Here is a 22,343-nt window from a genome sequence, read left to right on the forward strand (position 1 = left end):
TCATTGTACCATATACATTTAATAGTTTGGACATCTCAGTGCCCACATAAAAACAAGGAAACATATATTGCAATAGGCAGTATAATTATTTCAGCGAGGAACATCCATCCCACACTCCTAGAAATATGAGATTCAGCATCACAAGATTCTAGAATTATGTCATCAGCTGCACGAGTTTCACAGCTTATCTTTATGATTTTATGTTACAGAAGTAAACTCCAACAAAAATGTATAACACTGCCAATCTAACAGCACATTCATGTTAATACTAGCTGTAAAGATTTCAAAAAGGTGAATAGCATCAGCATTTCTATACATATGTGTGCACTTAAGTATATATATACATGTATACACACACATTCACGCATAAATGCACACATATAGGTGTGTGCTATGTATATAACCTGTCTTTAGATATGCCATTATTTTAAAAGGTTGGTTCCAAGTACACTAAACTTGACAACAATGTTCTATACAGCTGGCCAACTTAAAGAAATCCCTGCTGGTGCACAGAAGATCGAGCTAGCTGGGATCATTAAGCATCATCGGATGAGGCTGCAGGTAGCTGAAACGTTCCTTAATGAAAATTTAAAGAGAGCAGATTAAAATTATATTCCTCCAATCCAACAGAACACAAAGGTAAAGACAGTCAATTACAACCAAGATCTCATTTAGCACTAAAGGAGTGTTGTAGTTTGTAGATCAGAATTTATTGCCTGAAGTGAACATCTAGGCTTGTGACTATGTATATAATTACTTTCTACAATGTACTCTCCTAGCACTCAGATGTAGTTATGGAAGATTATGTCTTCCATAATTTTAGTCTGTTATGTTCATGACCAAGAGTAGAAAATCTCAACAACTGCAACAAAGTTTTTTTATCTGTGCTATTCTGTCTTTTTACATTATGAGAAATAAAAGAAATGCAAAATGCCATGTATTTGTTTTTTTAACTCCTAGGTTAACTGTTTTAATAGTGTTTGGTTGGTCAATAAAGTGGCACCAAAGAAGTGGTTCAAGCAGGATACTCTACCTGTGTGCCTGTTCAGAATGCTTGCAGCCATCCCCTGGACACATCAGGAGGGGGTTTCAGTGACAAGACACCAAGGGTGCTCAGCTCTGTACCAGGTCTATTGTTAGATCAGAGAAATGCATCACAACTTTAAAAACTCATAACTAAAAAAGATACTGACAGGCAGCTTTGTGACTAGAAGAGATGAAGAACAAGGCTGAAAGGACTGCTACAATAGGGAAGATTAAGTGAGTTAAATATCTATGGGCTGCCTTAATGCTAACTAAACACAACATCACACTAGTTAAAAGAGATCAAAGAAGGGAAAGAAGGAAATTTGCAAAGTGATATAAAAAGAAGAAATATGATGACGTTAAGAAAGGAAAAAACTGACAACAAGATACTCTAAGCAACACAACCACTCCCTTGAGACATGGCATCACTTAGGAAATTTAATCTAGGGAAAAAAAAACCCCACAAAAATATACCATAAGAAACAATTTCATTGTGTCAGGGAGATGTACTGGATGACCCAAAAGATACATTGCTAATTGGTGCGCACCCCTTATCTGCAATTTTCCTTGCTTGTATGGCCAACTCATCATTACTTGTCTGTATTTGGTTTCTCTGGGTCCCATCCAACTCATGCTGTACTCAACACAAGTTTCCAACAGGAGCAATAGGACCTCAATGTGTGCTCCAAGTCTTTGTGGTTCTAAAAAGAAGAGGGGGAAAAAAGCCCACACTACTCTGCAAGAACTTAATTTATCTGGTGTATGAACATATATGCAACTAAACCAGATTGGTCCCTTAATACTTTTCGGATATTTAAACCTGTGTTTATCCTTAGAGATATCTGAGGAAGTGTGCATTTGCTTTCACTTGGTGCAGCTAAAATTTTTGCTAGGGAGGAAACTTACAGTTCATCTAAAAATAACTTCTATTGAAAAACTGCTTTGGTCATGGAAGAGTGAAGAAAATGCTCTACACCAAACTAAAAAAAATTATATATATTACACAGAAATGGCAGAGATCTTTCTATTGCTAAAGCAATAATGTAACCAATGAAAAAAAAACTGACCATGAATTCTGAACTCAAGACCATAGTTTTCAAATCCTTTTACCGAATGTCTTCATATATATAATCAAATAGTGCTTAAAATCCAGCTTGCTTGCAGGTAGGGAATCACTATTTTGTGGCAGTTCAGTGCTGGCCCCCAGAGAGGCACAAATTTCTGTGTAAGTGAGGCTGAATGTTCAGGGGTCAGGGCTGTGTGTTGGTGTTGTCCATATATCTAGAGGCTGGTATTGTAAATCTTTAGAGCAACGTTTCTTGAAAATACTAAACAGACATTTTGGTAGCCAGTATTGAGCCTGTGGCTATAATGCTTCAGGCTGTGATCTTGTCAGCTTTTACAAGATAAGTAGGGTCAGGCAGGGTCACCACTTGGATTGGTAATTCTAAAGAAAGGCAGGAGCTGCAGGAAGTGTCTCAGGCAATAGAATAGCTGTAACCGTTTTCCCTGAGTCTTTTCTAATACCCTGATGAAGGCATAATGCCAAGCTGTGACACAAGAGCAAGACCCTCAACCGCTGCAGCCATCAAGTGCATCATTTTCAAAGGGGTCTTTCCCTGGCCTGGCATGGAGGTGTGAGGTACAGTATGTGGGAGATGGCAAAATTTAGGTGCTGCTGGCACACATGGTCCTGGATGAATAGAATGTAAATTTGTGGCTCCAGCATTTTTCATCAGGAAGGGGATACAGGGATGAATGCCCTTTCTGACATCTTTGGGGATGCTGGCAGCTCCAAATTAGGTTTTGTCCATGTCTATAAAGCAAAAGACAAGCCTACTGAGCGAAGACCTTGTACACTAACTTTCAGCCTCACACACTTCTACAGAAAGTATAGAAGGGCTGATAATGAAATCCTTGCCCAATGGTCTACATTGCCAAGAATTTTAAATTGTAGGTTAACCAATTTCTCCTCTAAAGTTCAAACAATAAATAAAATTCTATGTGAAAAATGGAGCCTTTTATTCCTTTGTTATAATCTGATCAGAGTAAACTACAGATGTTAAAAGGCACTGTAGTTCAAAGAATTAAAAGAATCTTACAGGGTTTGTACAAAGAAAAGAGTTTTAGAGAATGATATGGAAAATATTATAATGGTTTTATATAAATCAGTGGCACATCCCCACTTTGAATACTGTCTTCAAATTTGGTCACCTCATCCCTGAAAAAAGAAAGTAGAAATAGAACAAGTCCAGGGAATGGTAATGAAAATGATAAAAGTCAAAAGGATGGGAAATTTCTTGAGGAAAGATAAAGAACATAAGCACCAGCTTGTCTCTCAGGAAAGATTTATCCTCATGGGACATTCATAGATATGGCGCTTAGGGACATCATTTAGTGGTGGACTTGGCAGTGTTAGGTTAATGGTTGGACTCAATGACCTTAGAGGCCTTTAATGAATCTATGATTCTATGATTCAAATCATACTGAACTGAACAAACCCTCTCCATAAACTAAGAATACTTACTGTTGTCTCAGACAATCTACAAGATGTCTTTGGACCCCAGCAGTTTTGGAAAGGTCTGGGCCCTTGCATGAATCAGTCATTGCAGGTATTTTCCTCAGTGCACCCTGTTCTCCTAGAGAACTTTCATCCACTGGAGGCCAATCTGACTCATGGACAGTGGGCAGGACACAGAGCTACATATAAGAAACACTTGTTTTCCTTTGTTAAATCATAGGATCATAGAGTGATTAGGGTTGAAATGGACCTTAACGACCATTTAGTTCCAACCCCACCACCATGAGTAGGGATACCTTCCATTAGAGCAGGTTACTCAGAGCCCCATATAACCTGGTCTTGAACATTTCCAGGGGTGGGGTGTCCAATATCTCTGGGCAACCCCTTCCAGTGCCTTATTGCTTTTGTAATAAAGAGTTTCTTCCTAATATCTAATCTAAATCTATTCTTCTTCAGCTTAAGGCCATTGCCCCTTGTCCTGTCACTGCATGCACTTGTGAACAGTCCTTTTCCAGGAACTTGACTATATTCCTAACTAATTTTTTGGGTCTAACTTTTAGAAACTTCACTTTTCTCTACCTTTCTTTCTAACTTGTGAAAGTCATAGGTGATTGAGAGGTATGAATCTATTGACTTGACTGGCAACCTTTTCAGCTAAATCGCTCATCTTCCTCGAAAATGTGCCATGTGTCTATTAAAATAGTCTCAGTCCCGAAGGGCTTGCACAGTCTCCCTCACTTTGTGTGATGAGATCCCCAGTCTTGGTCAGAGTTCTACTTAAGCATGACTATAATATAAATAACATTTTATCCTCAAGATCTTCAAACTTAATTAGCAGCAAAGGAAAAAAAACCTCTTTCCTATCCTGCAAGGTGAAACAAAAAGGTATTGAGCTGCAAATGGATGAAAGGTATTGCTCTTCCAAACAATGTACAGCTAATTAAAGGAACTTGCTACTGCATGGTTAGTACTGAGACAAACAGCATCATATTTGTAAATGAGGAGTCATTTTTATGCATAAAAGCAAATCGTCACACAAAGTTCAGGTTGGGTTAAATTCAGTTACATGCATTATGCAGAGGATCAGATTAGATGATAATAACGGTTGCTCCTAGCCTTAAAAAATCTGAGTTTTATGAGCTGCTACCATGCAATGATATCTAATCCATTTTCAGTTCATGGCATGTGCCAGTCAACAGGCAGTGTCAGGATGGCACCTTCACTCATGGTAAGCCATCATACTGGGCCTTCAGAGGATCAGGAAAGTCTAGGAGGTTTTTCAAACTGGTGGCTGTCACATCTCTTTCTAGAGCAGGACAATTCCTTTCTCCTCCAGCCCTGTATGGGAACCCTGGAGGCACCAGTCATATTCATGCTAGCATGGTGTGTCTTCAGCTCTGTCTGCAGATCAGGAAACAGCAGTCAAAGTTTAACAAGGTCTTGGGCAGAAAGGTTTGGAGGAAAGTGAGGAAATCAAAAGGTCAATGGCTGAAGTTAGCTGTATCTTTTGACCTATGTGACAGCACACACTGGAGTCCCAGTGCCCCATTACCCAGACCAGCATCCCTTCCATCCCCGTCTAAACCCAGAACCACCCACAGGAACATGTGGAGGCAGAAGGTCCATCCTCAGCTGCCCATGGGTGATTTGTATAACTGCACCTTGGAAGCAGGACAACATTCCCCATGGACAGGTATGTTCTGTGAGGTTCCTGGCACTCTTTTCTACTTTAGATATCCTAAGGTGGGGGCAGAAGCCAGGAGAGCTCATTTGTCCTTATTGCCTTATCTCATGTTACCTTACTGTGGTGGGGCATGATAGATACCTGATTCATCTCTGAACTGTTAAGAAAATGTTAATGCTAATAAGACACCAAGAGAATAGAGGCACTCTTTGCCATGATTGAACTTACCTACAACTTCAGCCATCTTACAGGCCCCCCAAGAAATCAAGGGGGATGTCTTCTAGTGAATAGCTGTGCTGGAGTCATTTCAGTTAAGGAAAGTTGTTTCGGCCTTGTGGGTTGAAAATATTATCTACTGGGGGGGAAAAGAAAAAAAAATTAAAAAGGGCAAATCAGCTCCTTACACTAGTGGTTTTATACCACCAAGGTGTACTTTTATATAAAGTCACAGAATACACATAAAGTAAGCACAAAATGCTCATGCAGTTGCTATTCCAGGATGTTTGTAATGGCAAGTTAGATTGTAAATTATCTCTTTAGAGGGCAGAAAGCACAGTGGAAATAATGTATATTATTCATAAAAATGATTGTCCTGTTCACTTGTATACTTCTGCAATTTATTCTGTAACAGCTTTTTACTTCAAAGAAATCACTAGCTAATGACATCTCAAACTTAAAAAATCCACTTATTCACAACCCTGTCCCCAAGGGAATTCCTGCGTGTTATCAGAAATTTTTCCAAAGATCATTAACAGATATTACAAACCAATTGAAACTGAGTATTTTCTTTGCAAATTACTTTTAACTTTAGAGCTATTGAAAAAAGACATTGAGTGATTTAATTTACTTAATCTGTCTACAGATTGCAGCTATGTGCATATCCTGTGATTGCATTTCCAACAAAAAGCATATATAACTATCCCTAATAGGGATATTTTTCTAAATTATCGTACAAGATCAGTAAGATCTCTGCAGATATTAATGTTTACTTTTTCATTTAGAAAATTACACTCAAAAAAGAAATGGGCATCTTTATTCTGTTGTTATTTTAGAAATAATAGCACACTATAATACTTATTTTACCTGCTATTTTAATTAAAACTCCAATAATCATCATATCCTTTGAGGATATGTTCTACTGATTTTCTGAAAAATCACTGTATTTTCATTAGGCTGTGAAGACAATGTTTTAGAAACACCTTACAAAGCAATGAGTATACCAAAAGAGATCCTCTATCTTGCACCAATCCAAAACAGCAAGCTAATTCAGCAGTGGAGGGCTGGAGATTGTATCTGATTCTGTACCTCATTGCCTTAAATTCCAGAGAACCTTACATGTGTCAGCACCACTTCTGCAGGAAGTAGGAAAAATCTCTTCCCCCATGAATATTTAGCTTGCAGCTTCCTAGCTAAGGTTCCTGCTCTCTTTGCAGATAAGAGAAAAGGGCTTGAAGCCCCTGAAGGTTGGGTAGACTTTGAAGATATTGGCTTTGAATGAAAGTGAACACAGCTGCTGTACTTTGCGTACTGCTCAGTCCTGATCATGTGTTACATGTGCTTTACCAGGACACTCTTGGTAGACATATGGGCAAAGCAGGCTAGTTTGAGGACGAGAATCAGGATTAACTGCTGGGAAGTTCAGTGTAGCTGAGCTGGTGACTGGCCAAGAGGCATGAGCAGATAAAAGGTTTTAGACGTCTTAAAAACTTTCTTATCAAAAATGCAGGTGATGAACTTAGTGGGTATGTAGATTGGGAGCCTGGACTTGGACATCTATATGCCACATGAGCCTCAGTCATCCATCCCCTTTTGTGGCCTTGGGCCCAAAGACGGCTATTCAGAGAAGGACCCAGATTTTTCACAGCAAATAGGTGCATAAACATCTTTTCTTATCTTGCTTTGAGTGGTGGGAGAAATGTGCAGGAAGGGTGACAGAGAATTTGCAGGTGGTAGCACCTTCCTTGGATACTCTGCATCTTCCTATCAGCTGGGTCAGAAGTCTGCGACCAGTCTAAAAACTTCTCCATTCCCAGTACTATTGAACTCTCACTCTCTTGCTGTTTTCCTTTCCTGTGTTACAACAGAAAGAGCTCCCAATTAAAAGATTTCTTTTTTTCCCAGTACATCAAAATACATGGGGTCAGTTAAGTTAAGGAAATTTCCAAACTCTGTCAAGAGCTGAAAAAATTACTCCGTGAGCTATGTGGTGTCCAGTTTTGTCCTGTAAATATCAAGAGACCATAAATTTTTACAAAGGTCCCATGCCATTAACTTGGCAATTTGTTCCTGCCACCATCCTGTGGAGGTAGGTAGGCATGAGGAAGAAGAGGAACTGGCTGCTACTGAGCAATTAATATCTGCACAGGTTACTGGCTTGGTTTTAACCCACGCTACACTCAGATAAGTGCAAAGGGAGGATAGCATGCCCTTTTTCCCTGAGCTCCTCAAGACACTTGTCTAGTCATGGTCCAAGCCCCTAGTTTACAGCCATAATAGCACTGAGACTGTCAGTAGATGTCTCTGTGAAATCCAACTACTTTTCAGGATTCCCTCATTTTAGATGTGTTTCCCTCACCCTTCTGCCACACACTCGCAACTGGCATTACAGTGTCACATCAGATGGCACACATGGAAAGCCAGAGCTAGTGGCTCAGAGCTAGTGGAAAGCCACATTTGCTAGTGGCTTTTGCTTCTCTTAGCAGTGCAATCTCTTGTGCATATCCAGCTCCAGGGACAAGTCAGTTCAGCGCTCCATCCTCCCACTCTTCCCTCCCTGCCTTTCCCCTCCCAGGAGCCTCGTGTTGTTTGAGCTTTACTACAACCACCCGCCCAGTGCTCTGGGCTCCTTCTGCGGCTCCTTCTACTTGGAGACTGGCGGCAGAAGCCACCACCGTGCCTCCATCAGGGGTGACCTGGACTTTCCACCTGCCAGCATGAGGTGCGGTGCCATCAGCTGCCAAACTGGCACAGCTCCACTGGCTGCAGCAGCTGAGTGCTTCTGTTGTCACTCAACCCAGGACGTCCCCACGGAGTCTGATAACACATCTGCTAATTAATGCCAGTTGTGATCATTGGTCAGATCCTCAACTGGGTTAAATTGAAACGGGCCCATTTAAGCCTGTGACCATTAGCAGCAGCTTAGAGCTGACCCGACAGTTTTCGCTATAACATAAATGTATGTCTTGTTAAAAGTGAGTAAAACCCACCAACAAGTTGCATAGAAACTACCAAATTATCAGAAAATTAAACAAGTGCTAGTAACTCCCAGCCAAGGCCAAATTACAATGGTGGCAAAGAAGTGATAGGCCCAGGTACATTAGCAACTCTCTGAGCTATCCAAACTTCTTATAATAAAAATAATTGATTAATTATATGTGTGCTTCTGGGCACATTCACCTTTCTGTAAAGAAAGCCTAATGAGTCTTTCTTTTAGAAAACAGACTATCAGAAAATTTAAATGTGATTCTTTTAACTTGTAAGCATAGTGGTTTACATTTTAACAATAGAAAAGATCAAATCTATTCTTGAATTCAGTTTTTAAGACTTATAAGCGACATCAGTAAGTGAAAAGGAACAGTTCAATAATTTTCTTTGTATTTTTTTCTGTCCTTTGTCAAAATTTTATTTCGGTCAGTACTTCCACCCTGTTTGTTTGTATCACCAGTCCTCTCAAACATAACAAGCAGAGTTGTAGAAGGTATTAAATCTTAAACAGAGGTAAAAAAGGTACTCTGGCAATAAAGCAAAAGTTTGATCGGTTGTGTCAAAAGGAACTGCTGTTATTATTATAATTTATTATTTGTTAAGCACTGACAATATACTCAGTTCTGCTGATTAAGTTTTTCTGAGCAAGTTCTACTGATTGTCTTCTGAGGACAACACACTGTACTACAAAGAAGATATGTGACAGCTATCAAGACTTTTGCTTTCAAGACTCACTTAGCAAAACAATTACATGCCAGTTATGCAGGTTTTATGGAAAAAAAGAGAGAAAATGCATAAACTGAGTAAATATCATGACTTTTGTGTTCACTAATTTTCCTACTCCAGATCTCTCACTTCAGTACTGTTTGACAACCTCAAAGTTACAGTGAGTTTTGAGGAAGATCTAAAGCCTCATCCCTGCTTATATTCAGTTATAAGCATCATGCTATATCAGAGGCAAGCACACAGGCTGTATTGTTAGAATCTGTCTTTGGATCTGGGACTCACTCCCCAGCAAGGGCAGAGATGGCTGAATAGGGCCAGCCTGAGACAGACAAAAATCAGAACAACTCCAGACTCACACATACATTTCCTTCATGACACAATGCAGAGTTAGCCAGTGCTCTACTCATACTTACAAAGACATTTGGGGGTGCAGGTGCCACAAGAGAACCTTCCTATCCTTGCTAGGCTGTCAGGGCTGTTTCTCTAACAGGCCTCTTGTTAAGTTTCTCCACCCTGAGCTATAGGCACATTTTTGCAGGGCATCTAGGAGTCAGGGATGTGGGTTTCTGCTGTTCTAGAGGCACTGCAGACATTCTATTCCTGAAAGTCCATCTGAACTTTGTGCCTGGTTTATATCTACTTTAGCATGTAAAGAAATCACAGTTTTTTCCTCCACCTTTGCCCTTAGATAATTTATGTATAGTTGACCTCCAGGGTGGAAGATTCCCCAAAACAGGCATTTGATGGCAAAATAATGTCCATGCATCTGTGTGTACACAGCAAGGGACGTGGCTGAGGACTGCTCTAAGAATCTCTGGCCAAATTTGCGTGTCAGGAGGGTGCCAAACAGACATTGTCCCTTGCCCCAGCCAGGCAACACCTAGGCTTTCAAACCACAGCGCTGCCAGAGTTCCAGCTGTGCAGATGTTCTTAGAAGAAAAACTCCCTTTTGTCTGCTTCTATCCTTTAGCCCGCACACTTCCCTAAATCCTGCCAGCATGCTTTTTTTTTTTTTGTAACTGACAGAGAGAAGTGAGTTCTTATATAAATCTTTTGTGTGAAGATCAAACTGCGTGCATGTAGAACTATTATTTTTTTTAAGGGAAAATCTGCCCTAAAATAATCATTCCATGTTATCCTCACAGAGTGTCTGCTCTGCCTTTTAAAATGCATCCAAGGCCACCCTCAAGACCAGACTCAGTGCTGGCAGGCGGCGGGCTGCAGCTGAAGTCTCTGTGCATGCAGGGAGGGCAGAGCATGGGCAGCCCAGGGCAGGATTGGGGTCAGGGGCAATGCAGCTGGAAGGTACCGTAATCTGAGTTGCTCCTTGTAGACAATGTCAGCCTTTGTACTGGTAGAAACTTGTGGGGCAACTCGGGAGCTGGGCTGGGTCATATGAAAAAGGTGTTTCTTTACCTAGCCAGCTTGGACTCCTCAAGCATCCAGCTGGCAGACCCTGAGGTTTCAGTCAAATCTTGTAAGTTAACATTAGTTTACTAATAGACTGAGGAGTAGAGGATTTGGTTGAGAAAACATAGCCTTTCATTCATAAACTCGGAAACCCTTGTAATGGAGAGGAGAATCAGCAAAAATGATCATCTGATAACAGTACTACTGGGAAATTCTTTATAAAAAAAGAAAATACTAAAGAAGATAGCCCCAAATGGCAGTACAACAGCAGTTTTAGGGTCAATTTCAGTGCTGCTTTGTGTTTCACTATTTATAATTTACTTACCAGCTAGAAAAATGATCAGGTATTAAGTATAGTGAAGCCCCCATGTGTGACACCAAGCAGTAGCACAACTCACTGTAGCAGCTTCTCTTTGGGAAGCCTCCCTCTCTCCCTTTTTCACTATTTCCCTTCTTCTTGCTTCCTTCTTATGCTCCAAATTTCCTTGAATACAATATAGTCAGAGTTTTACATCCAGCTCTAATTTTCCCAGAAGGGACAGCTCTTAAAAATCAGCACAAGTTCTTTTACTCAGGACCTTAAAAATGGACTTGCACTCCAGTGCAACCATCTAATAGACAGATGAACCAATTCCATTAATATAAAAATATTCTACCTGTGCCCATCCCCCAGCAAAGCTTTTGCCAAAGCTGGAACAAAACCCTAATCTAGACTTTAATAAAGTGGAGAAAAATCAACTTCCTTTCACTCCCCCATTCATTCTCCACCACTGTGATTTTCTAAATTTCAGGCAAGCCTGTCACCAAGAGCTGCAGGGCCAAAAGTGGCTGGATGTGCCGTATTCCTGGCCCAAATGGAAGCAGAAAATACTAAACATCTTGCATGGAAGCCTGTTCTCATCAGGTTTGTAGCCCAGCTTTTTTCATCAAAAGCAGTGAGGATAGTACACAGTTCAGAAATGCATCCAAGCATATGGGAGTCTCTCTACACTAATCCTCCTTTTGAGCTTCATCCAGCACTAAATCAGAGCCACACCAGAGAGAGAAATAATGCAATAACTTGTGGAAAATACATGACTCCTCTCTATTAGGGTATGGAAAATCAAACATGACTCACTTTTCTATATAAATTGTTGGAGGAATATTAACAGCATAAAGCATGGCAGGGACTGGAAAAAAAAGTCAGGTACTACTTAAATTTGCCTGCCCTGGGACTATACATCCCCATGCACCACAGGCTACATGTGCAGGGCAGTCTTTGCTAGGACAGCTACAACAATCTTGGAAGAGTAACATGATAACGGCACAGGTGACAAAAATCATCTGAGAGGCTAAGAAAATACCTTTTTGCAGAGTTGACCTGCACAATGCTCACAGCCTTGTGACTGCAGCCACCACTTTGAGAGGTCCCCTGAGAGCATCACTGCTGGAATTACAGGGAAGAAGGGTTGCACAGTCGTATTTTCCCAGACAGAATAGAGAGGTCTCTGTCTGAGGGAGACAAAGGGCTTTGCTGAGCTCATCCAAGGACAAGAGGGCCCTATGGCTGCCCTGAGGACCAGAGAGTGTGTCATCAGCACTGCCTTGGACGTGGCAGCAGAACAGGCAGAGTGGTGACATCCCACTCCCCACCACAGTCTCTGGCCTCACCTACTGAAAGCAAAGGCAACAGAAAAAGCAGCAAGAGGAGATCTACATCAACTTCTTGAGATGCTGTAGCAGGGAAGCACAGGCTAACCAGGACTTGAGCCCTTCATTGCTTTTTCCATATGTCAAAAGAAAAAAAAATTCAAAGAAGTGGAACCCTTATCCACAGGCTCCAAACACCACTCTCTGGACCTCAGACAGGTGACAGAAAGAAAGGTTTCCAACAGAGCTTGCTTCAGGTGTGCTGATGTGTTAGGGAGCTGAAAAAGAACTGTCAGCTGACAAAATTATGGGGGTAGTTGAGGATACAAGTTAGGAGAGGGATTAGCTATGTAATTAGCAACAGGAAAAATAAATGCAGCTCCAAGCACATAAGCAGGTACACGTGCAGAGCCAACTTAGAACTTGTAAACAGCCTATTGTTTCCATACATAAGGACTTGCAAACAGCCTGTTGTTTCCACACATTAACGTCTTCGAATAGAATTTTATTGATCACATTTATTGCCTTTTCCTGATTAAAACTGAGAGAAATCCTTTTTTTTTTGTTTGTTTTCTGAAAGAAAGAAATCAGTATATAGCTCTCGAAAATTATTGACCAGAACTTCGTTTGGTATAACTCAGCCTCACTATCATAGAATCACAGTTATCACAGAATCATAGGATCACAGAATTGTTTGGGTTGAAAAGGACATCAAAGACCATCTAGTCCAACCCCTCTGCCATGGGCAGGGACACCTTCCACTAGACCTGGTTGCTCAAAGTCCCATTCAATCTGGCCTTGAACACTACCAGGGATGGGGCATCCACACCTTCTCTGGACAACCTGTTCCAGTGCCTCACCAGCTTCTTAGTGAAGAAATTCTTCCTAATATCTAATACAAACTTACCCTCTTTCGGTTTAAAACTACGTTGCCATCTACAAAGCAGAGCATCTTTACCCCAGCTTAAGATTTTCTCCCATCTACAAACTTACCCTCTTTTGGTTTAAAACTACGTTGCCATCTACAAAGCACAGCATCTTTACCCCAGCTTAAGATTTTCTCCCATATGCTGTTTCTTTAGAACAACTTCTCTTCCCCTTTTTCTTTTTTTTTTTTCTTTTTTTTTTCACAGTATGCAGCTGGTTTAAGGTGACTTTTTCTTTCCCAGCATATGGAGCTGAATGATTATGATGATTTAGATTTATTTTAAATCACAGCCTATTAAATGGAAAAATAAATGCTAATATGTTGATATGGTTTACTTCTGGATGAATTATTGATATGAATGAGTAGTTGCTGCTATCATAATTACTCTTTATTAAATAAATATATTTTGAATTAGAGATCCTTGATTAAGAAATCACATTTTTGTCTTAAAATTGTTTCCCTGCTGCTAGTATAAGAAATACCTTACATTTCCTCTATGGAGGAAAAAAAAAAAGCCAGTGAAATGGGTCTATTTTTTATCTTTTCCTTTGCTCTGTGAACTTGGCAGTGCTTTGTGCATATTCCCTTTCACTGCTTCTCTTCTCTAATCAGTTAAGTGAGGCTCTTTCCCCTCTGTTGTTTGTGTGGATCTGTCACATAGCACCTAGAGACAGAAAAAAACCATTTTAAATAGGAAAATGCAAAACACAAAAACTAAAGGATTGAGTATCAGGTACCTGAAACTCCTCTCAACATTTTCTTTTAAGCTGAGCACATTTCAGATTAATAGTGACTCTTTAACATAAATAATGATCTAATGAAATAAATATGAAATCGAAAGAATCATAAAAAGAATTTTACATTTAAGAATGCCATCTGTGTAACACTTAGCCTAACAATGAAATCATTTCAGTGCCAAAACAGCTCACTCCGCTTCCAGCACAAGTTACAGGAGAGGGTAATGGCTTTGCAAAATGGCATAAAAGTCTGAGTTCAATCACAGAAGGAACACCTGGGTTCAAACTCCCTCTGCTTCACACAGACAATGGATCTCACACATGAGTTCCGAACTCACCCCTTCTAACGTTTCCACCTTGAGTCATCAAGAATTTTCCACAAAGTGGACAATTTTTATTTCAAGGAAATTTAGATGTCAGAGGAGAAGATTTTGTGGGTCAGTGTGAGGGGATCTAGCAAGAACTATTACACTGATTCTCTGTTTTCCAGCTGTGGAATCCAGAGTCAGTATCATCTGACTGAAGTGCACAGGACTCAGAAACAAGACCCTGTTTAAGCATATCTGTAGCAAGAAACATTCTCTCATAAAGCACTTAGGACTTAACACCAGACAAATTATCAGGTTTTGGGATCAGTGTCCTAAGCCACAGGTCCGTCTGGGCATACACGGGAAAGCTCCATATAGCAGGATGGAGATGCTGTTTTTATGAAGAGGGAAGCCAAGCCCTTTCCATGTGCAAGGCGGCGCAGCAGAGCCATGCAGAATACAATGGAGATTGTTTGTTTATACCAGCCAAAGAGAAGGGAACATATTTGTTTTGAGTGAGCTGTGTTAGAATACATATTGTTGTATATGCCCAGGCCTCATTACACCATGCTAGTCTTCAATATGGATCAGATCCTAAAACTGCTTGACATACTGAAATAAATGTGAGTTCTACCCACAGAACATCTCCAGACTTAGGCCTCATGTCTGTCAATGTCATCTCAAAAAAACAAATGTTCAAAGAAGAAAAACAACAAAAGTATCTTAGAGACTGTGGAGGATGCTCACGTGTGGTAGATGCCATTCAAGGGGATGCTAAGGAATTACTTGGAGAGAGAGAAATCCGCATACCAAGACTGGAGAAAAGAGTGGGCCTGAAAAAAAGGAGAGAGAATAAAGTTTCACTGAAAGAAATATTTCTTGTTTGTATTTTAGAAGTTACTCTGAAAACAAGAGGAAATTCTTCCTTCACATCAGCAATGAGGCCACATTAACATCTCTTCAGGCAAAGGTGGCCACAGCTCATATTTTGCTTAAAGATATAATTGTGAGGGCATTCACAGATGAAGAGTTAAAGTGCTGTTCAATAAACAACCTGAAGTGCTGTATGCTGCATTCATATAAGAAACGGTATGAGCCAACAGAGAGAGATGTTCAGCTGCAATCAAAGAGGATCTAAGCCTAACTGAGCGCTCACATGACAGTTGGGATCATTTCGGATCCCTTCCAATGAAGATAAAATAGCATCAAAAGCAGGGCATTTTTTTTCTTTCTTTTAAGGATGAAAACACAACATCATTAGTCAAATTTACTCTGAACTTCCACCTCCTCATGTTGATTTGTACTCAGGTTCAGTAAACATATCTTTCCATCAAGGTAAATAAATGTAAAAGCCCATCAGTAACTTAATTGCTTAACGATAGATGCAGTGTGGGGTGTAACACTGTTTCTGACTATACTGTTGAAGTTAACGACCTCTCAAAAACACCTATTATACAGCTTGGCAGTAAAAAAATCTGTTCCTTCTTGAAAATCTGCTTATAAAATTTCAACCATTTTTTCCTGTTGTTGGGGAGGGGGTGGAAACCTCTCAGGACAATTTTTCAGATGGACTGATGTAAAATGGAGTTTATTCATTTGAGACGCCATCCTTTGGGGGCCTGCATGACCCAGGGAAATTTAGGCTTGAGAGAAGCGGGGAGTCCACAGTGAGGGCGAAAATTACACAGCCTGGGGAAAATATCTCCAAATTAAAATGCCCGTGGTTCTGAGTGGGACCATTTGCTGGCAGGGGTGGAGGGCTCAGTCCGCAGATGTCAGGCAGAAGCCTGGTCTTGCATGCGTAGCACACACCTAGGGACATCCAGGAATGTGCCTTCTCCTCTGTCCTTGCACACCTAGAGCCCTGGATTGAGGACCCATGGGAGAAAGCAGTTGTTCCCGTTAAAACCAGGCCATTTAATAGAGGCGAAGGCAAAATCATCTCTCCAGTGAGAGAACAGTGAGGGAGGAGGGTACGCCAAGCATCTGAGAGTGAAATCTGGCTCACGGTGGGCAGGCAGGCACAGTGCAGAGGCACAGCTGCCAGCCTGACATGATGGATCAGAAAAGCTACTAAGGAGCTGCGAGAGTCCAGGCAATTGAAAGAAAGCAAAACATGAAAAGGCAATAGGTCAGACCTTCTTTGCAATCTATCAGTTAAACTAGTATCCACTTCCAAAGGAGTATGATGTCCTAAGCAGTAGACATCCCAGCACGTGATTGCTACTGTGATGGAGGGACAGGCTTACCAAAAGGAATTAATAATAATAATTCCTAGTAGTGCTAATAATTTAGTTGAAGTTGTTCTGTAGTCAACCCCTCTGAGGAAATAACATGGTTGGGCATTTTGGCTTAATTCTATAGTCCCGTACCAGCTTTACTCAGCCCATTGGAAAACAAAGGTGTGTTCAAATCTGTCCATTACGTGGGAGGCTTGAGCCAAATTCTTGCCTTCCTTCAGTTAGGCAACAGTGATGAGTGCCACGGAGTTGATTTCAGCTGCTTTCTCCAAAACCCTGAAGCTTTCAGAAACATTCATTTCTGCTGGCATCACTCAACAGCTCATTGTTAGAATTTGTTCTCATTGGCATGCATGAACTGAGACTGATGTACGGGGTGATCCAGAGTGACAGCCTTCAGCCCCAAAAGTGGATACCTGCTTCCCTTAGAGTCCAGGGACTCACACTTGACTCAGAAGGATATATGCAAAAATTATCTTTCCTCTTTCATTTGCGTGTGTTAAGACTAAGTGTGTTCAGCCAAATTAGCAATCAGGCAAACTGTGCATGCAGAAATCTGCACTTGTACAAACTGCATTTTTTTTGTAACATTCCAGGATTAAATATCTTGACAAAAGATGAAAACCCTTTAACAAATCTGCCCCTAGAGAAAAGTAACATTTTTTTATTCCATTTACTGTCAAATGACATACAGTTGAACACAGTCCTATAGGTTGATTTGTTGCTTTAAATAATGTCACTAACATCCAGGTATCAATGTGACGGTGCAGAAAAAAGAGTTCACATTGAGCTAGATTCAGTTGCAGACCTAGAAATTGAAATTAAGTCTGATGCTACATGCTTAATTCATGTTTGTGTGACTGAGAAAGGGAGTATCTGGTTTACCTTGAATTTCCTGCCTTAGTGTGGTAAAAACATGACCCATCACATTAATTAAAAAATAGTTTTCAAATGTAACTTAAGTGGTATTGCACTGGCAGGAGGAGACAAACACCTTTTTGTCCTTGACATGTTATGTGATATAAAGGAAGCTGTTCAATAGCTTTTTCCTTGATTCCAAGGTAGGTCTTACGATTCTCACTGAAGAACAGGGAAAAGGTATGATGACATCTCACAATGAGAAGCCAAAGATTCTGCTTTACCAAAAAAAAAATTTAAACATTTGTCCCTCAAAACCCATAACCCTCTTCTGACCACATTGTTTAAACAGGTGCCTATAGGTAGTTATCACATATGTTATGCAGGTCTATATTTATGTCATTTGAGTGTTGTACCCAGGTTGGTATGTTCAAGTTTAATACCCCGAAATACTATGTCATAGCAATGGACTTTCAACCAGCACACATTTGACTACTGATTTCACATATGCGGCTGGGACTAACTTTTCTCCTAATATGGTGATGGCACAGGCACTATTTAAATGATTCCTGAGTCTTGTAAATATACACCAGATGTATCTTTTGTAAATGTTACATTTTTCAACATCTCAGCATTTGTGAATAGTTGAAAGCGATGCCAGCCATGCTTTAATGGGGCACAGAAGCGTACTGCATTCAAAGAAATGGCACACCATTGCAATAGTCAAAATTACAAGTGCTGTCAAAAAGCTACATTTGTGCTTTATTGATTAGCACCAGGTAACACAGTGCTTCACAACGTGCCTTCATATGTGCCTCTTTCAGCTGACAATGTTTCCCTGCACATGGGTAACACAGAGGGGGAAGTGGAACTTCCAGGGCTGCCCTGGGGAAGAAGAAGGGTAGAGAGGCCTGGGGAGTGACATGGGCCCCCTCAACCACTATGATGGTCAGAGGTGAAGACAGACAGGATGGGGGGGGGGGCCCCCCACCCACTGCCACAGGGATGTGCCCACCATCCCAGAGCTGGGGAGGGAACGAAGCTCACCTTTCCCACGGGTACGGATGCAATTTGAAGCTATGATAAATTTTCCTGCAACACAGGCTCCTGCTGCTTGGCCCTCCCTTGTTGCAGAGGTAACTCAGCACCAGGGAGAGGTATCTCCCATTAGGAGCCTCTCCTGGCGCACAAGGAGAAGCCTTGTGAGGAGAAGCCACCTCCTGGGCTTTTCCAGACCTCTCTTTTTTCTAAGCTTTTCCTGACTTTCCTGTGTCATTGTAGAAATCTCACAGAAGACCCAGGAGCACATGTGTAACAGGTTATGGAAAATGTGCTCTCCCCACCTTCTACCTCCTGGCACTTGCCCTCCCCGTCACCACCACATCCAGACTGCCCCCATGGTCTCCCTGTTAGCACCAGGCAGTAAAAGGAGCTGTCAGAAATCAGCCACCACATTTGCCTAAAAATGCACATTTTTGCAGGATTTGTCCCCCAACTGTCCCACAGATAAGAGGAAAAACCTTTATAATATTGCACAATTACTATTATTTGCAAGGCAGAGTGCTTTTGCTCAGTGAATTTTGTGCTGGAATTGCTCCATGAGACTCAGTTCAGCAAATCGGCTAAAATCAGAGCTAGGTGGCACAGGACAATAAACTTAGGGGGAATGGACTAGACGTAATGCCCTGCTACAAGTATTATTTCCAAGTTCACAGGCTTGCAAATTAAAATGTCCCTGGATCACTGCCATAAAAAAGAACATTAAAAATCAGGGGAAGAGGTCTGGGCATCTGTTAGAAGCATCTAATATATACCAAATGTGTATGCTGAGCTTCTTAGATATACGCATTGCTGAAATATAGCCTACGATTAATGTAAAAGCAGAAATATTTTAATTGTATTTTTCCATTTGATATTCAAATGAAAAAAAATATATCTTATTAAACACAACACTTGGCTTTGCTATTTTAATAAAAAATAAGTTGTTGAGGAAAAGAAAAGCAAAACTACTGATTCCTTTCCTTATGATGATCAAATGAGCCTTTCATGTTTGTATCTTATACTCCACTTTTTAGCATTTTGAGGCAAATAGCAGATATCAAAACTTAGTAAATAATCAAAGACTTATTCAGTTTTCCAAACTGTCATGCTGCTTATCTTGTAATAACTGATCTCTTAGGTAGCATAAGCTATTTAATTGCTACTGAAGATTATTTGAATGAAAAAAGAGACGACATTCTCCCTTACCCCTCAAAAAGACAAAACTATATTCTTCAAAAAGACACATGCCAACAGATAGATTCTGATCTCTTCTACACATGCACAAGTGCAGTAGCTAATTTTACAAGATTTGATAGGAGCTGCGTATCTGAGATTACACCCTGTCCTCCAGACTGCGCATTCCACATGGAAAATGACTTAATTTGGAAATAAATTTTGTTGCTGATAAATCCAGACTCTCAAGTCTCTGGGCATCCAAAGAACGAAACCTATTAAATTATTTTAAAAAACAGCTACTGCATTTTAAAGGGACTTTTTACAGTGTTGGCAAAGTGTGTATTCATGTATCCCCCCTGACATGATAGACTGTAATGGCTCCAGTCTGTCATGTCAACCATCTGCATATTAAACAGTCCCTAAGTACACATTGACACAGCAGACCCTAATAGCTCTGAAGCCGTAACAATCTATTGAGTCAATAATATGCATGTTAAAGAGCATCTCCTGTACTTCCATCAATATCTTTTATCTTTTCCTTAATTTGTATCTTCTTTTTATATGTATATTCAGAGTTAAAGTTTTAGGAACCTTTATCCTTTAATGTGCTGCCACAGATGTGAAACATGTGGCACAGAGAGGCGCATACAGTAGCAAAATCCTTCCCTAGTATTGGAGCCAGACCTTAAAATAAGAACTGTAATATTTTTACACTGACAGTGCACATTCTTCCAGATAAGGTGGAAATAGCCCCTCTTGTCTGCTGGGCTGGACCCAGTGTGGTGAAAAGCCCAGGAAAGGTTCCTGATGATTTCACGGGCTTTGGATGGAGCCCAGTGTGATGATACTCATTTCCTATCATACATTTCCTTCTAATTAAATGAAATAGGTCACAGGGGGAAAATGAAACAAAAGACAAATGTATTTACTTACAGTAATATCAACCCCCCAAAAACAGCAATCAAAAACAAGAGAAAAGATAATACAAAACATACTGTCTCTTCATTAATGTGAAATTATGTCTGTTACCAGAGTCTTAATTCATTCCTGGGTGATCTTGGGATTTTTTATACCATGGAAGAGGGAGACTGTTATTTAAACATAAGAAAATGGAGGCTTAACTTCTTTTGTCTAAATAACTGGCAGGAATAATTCTAATTTTCTTTTGCTCAACTTCACATCACCACACCATGCTGCAATCCTCTCGCACCCTGATCACAGGACTTTCCCATCTTCTTCCAGTCTCCTTGCTCTCTGAAAGCATCACAATTTGGCTCACACTTTTAAAAGTGAAACCAAAGTGCAATTTGTGTTTCCAAAATGTAGACCCGAGGACAGGGAGGTCACTTGACCCTATCAGCAGATCTTAGCTGTCCTAAATTCCCTTCTCCTTTCCATTAATTTGATACCGATGTATCTTTGATGCACATAGGGATTTATTCCAGCATATTCTTGATTAACTTTCACCCCAGTGAGGGCAGAATCATGCTACTCTCCCTATTGCTTACCAGGAGTGTGCAATTCATCCTACCCTTGCCTTGCATCATTCCATGTCCCCAGGCACACCAGACCAGATCATCTACTTCTGTGCCTCATTCAGTACAGCATCCCTTAACTTCATGACAAGAACTGAAGGCACCTGCCTTCTATTAAGTCCTTGGTAACATCTCATAACCAGCAGGATTTCTTCCCAATGAAATGGAAGGGAAGTGGATCAGATGCCCACATGAATGCCCAGGGATTTGCCCAGCCATGAGGCAGGTCCTCAAAACCTCAGACTAGTGCATAAACTTCATCTTATGTGTGTTGTCTACTGTGTGTGTTATCAGGACAGGACTTTCTAAACTACAGATAACACAGTACTCACAAAGCACAGTAGTCACTATTTGACCTTTTTCACTGACAATCTAGCAAGTAGATTTAGTTTTGGGCAGGATATGTTTTTCTTTCTAAATGAAAAAAAAGCTATTGAAAAAACCTATGCAAATGAACAAAACCTACAGAATAGGTCCCATTAAAACAAAACCAAAAACAAAACAAAAACAAAACAAAACAAAAAAAAAGGCAAAAGTCACTGGAAGTCCTGCTATGTTGCCTGTATTTCCTTTAGCTGAGGGAGACAGCCTCAGTGTAGCCCTGGAAGGGCTTGTTCCTGACAGAAATGGTTCATTATAGATGAAACATATTCCTCTCTCTACAATATTATGGGTAGAGCCACATCCATTTGAGGAAAATAGGTCCTCTCTGGACCTCCTGCAGGAGCTCTCTTTTGCTATTCACTCTGGTGCTTGCTGTGTAGCAACCCAACAGCCCCAACCAGTCCAGCCCTGGTGAAGGTAGGAACATCCCACAGCAGCCACACAGCGGGTCTGGATCATTTATAACATCCCTTGCTCCTCTGGCACTTCTGTTTGGGCCTGATGAGCCTTGTTGGCTTCCCAGAACTTAACAGAATTACCAGGCAATGCCAAAGAAAGACAGGAGAAGGGCTGCTGGCCACACAGCCAGAGTCCTTTAACACAAATCCTCTGCACAAAGGATTACTGGGTTGGGTCACACTCACTCTGGATGGCCAGTGCTTCTGGGAGTTGTTCCACTGATTTAAGTGGATAGATCATCCAGTCCAGCTTCATGGACTTAGAGCAACCGATACCTGCCACCAAGCAAAAGAAGAGCCACCAGCCTTGGCCCATAAATGAGATATGCAAGGGCGATGAAGGTAGGGCAAGTGAAAGAAACACAATGCTGTAGGTGAAGTGCTCCTTGTTCCCCCAGCAACCCTCTTGTGTGTGCTGCAAATGCAAGGTGGGCTCGCCTCCTGCTGCCTTGTCCCCCTTCTGCACAGCCTGTTCCAT

General features: G+C 40.9%; 1 long non-coding RNA gene across 5 annotated transcripts in view; it reads right to left on the reverse strand.

Moving 5' to 3' along the window:
* Window positions 1-22,343, reverse strand: part of LOC103617530 — a 40,148-nt gene continuing 17,805 nt past the window's right edge. For all 5 annotated transcript variants that reach the window (XR_001862889.1, XR_001862886.1, XR_001862887.1 and 2 more), the window contains 4 exons: window positions 14,921-15,006; window positions 5,460-5,586; window positions 1,034-1,130; window positions 1-576 (listed from right to left, as the gene is read on the reverse strand). This is a non-coding gene — a long non-coding RNA (uncharacterized LOC103617530). The remainder of the gene's footprint in view (window positions 577-1,033; window positions 1,131-5,459; window positions 5,587-14,920; window positions 15,007-22,343) is intronic.

Source organism: Corvus brachyrhynchos, unplaced genomic scaffold, assembly GCF_000691975.1.
Source record: "Corvus brachyrhynchos isolate BGI_N302 unplaced genomic scaffold, ASM69197v1 scaffold83, whole genome shotgun sequence".
Classification (NCBI taxonomy): domain Eukaryota; kingdom Metazoa; phylum Chordata; class Aves; order Passeriformes; family Corvidae; genus Corvus; species Corvus brachyrhynchos.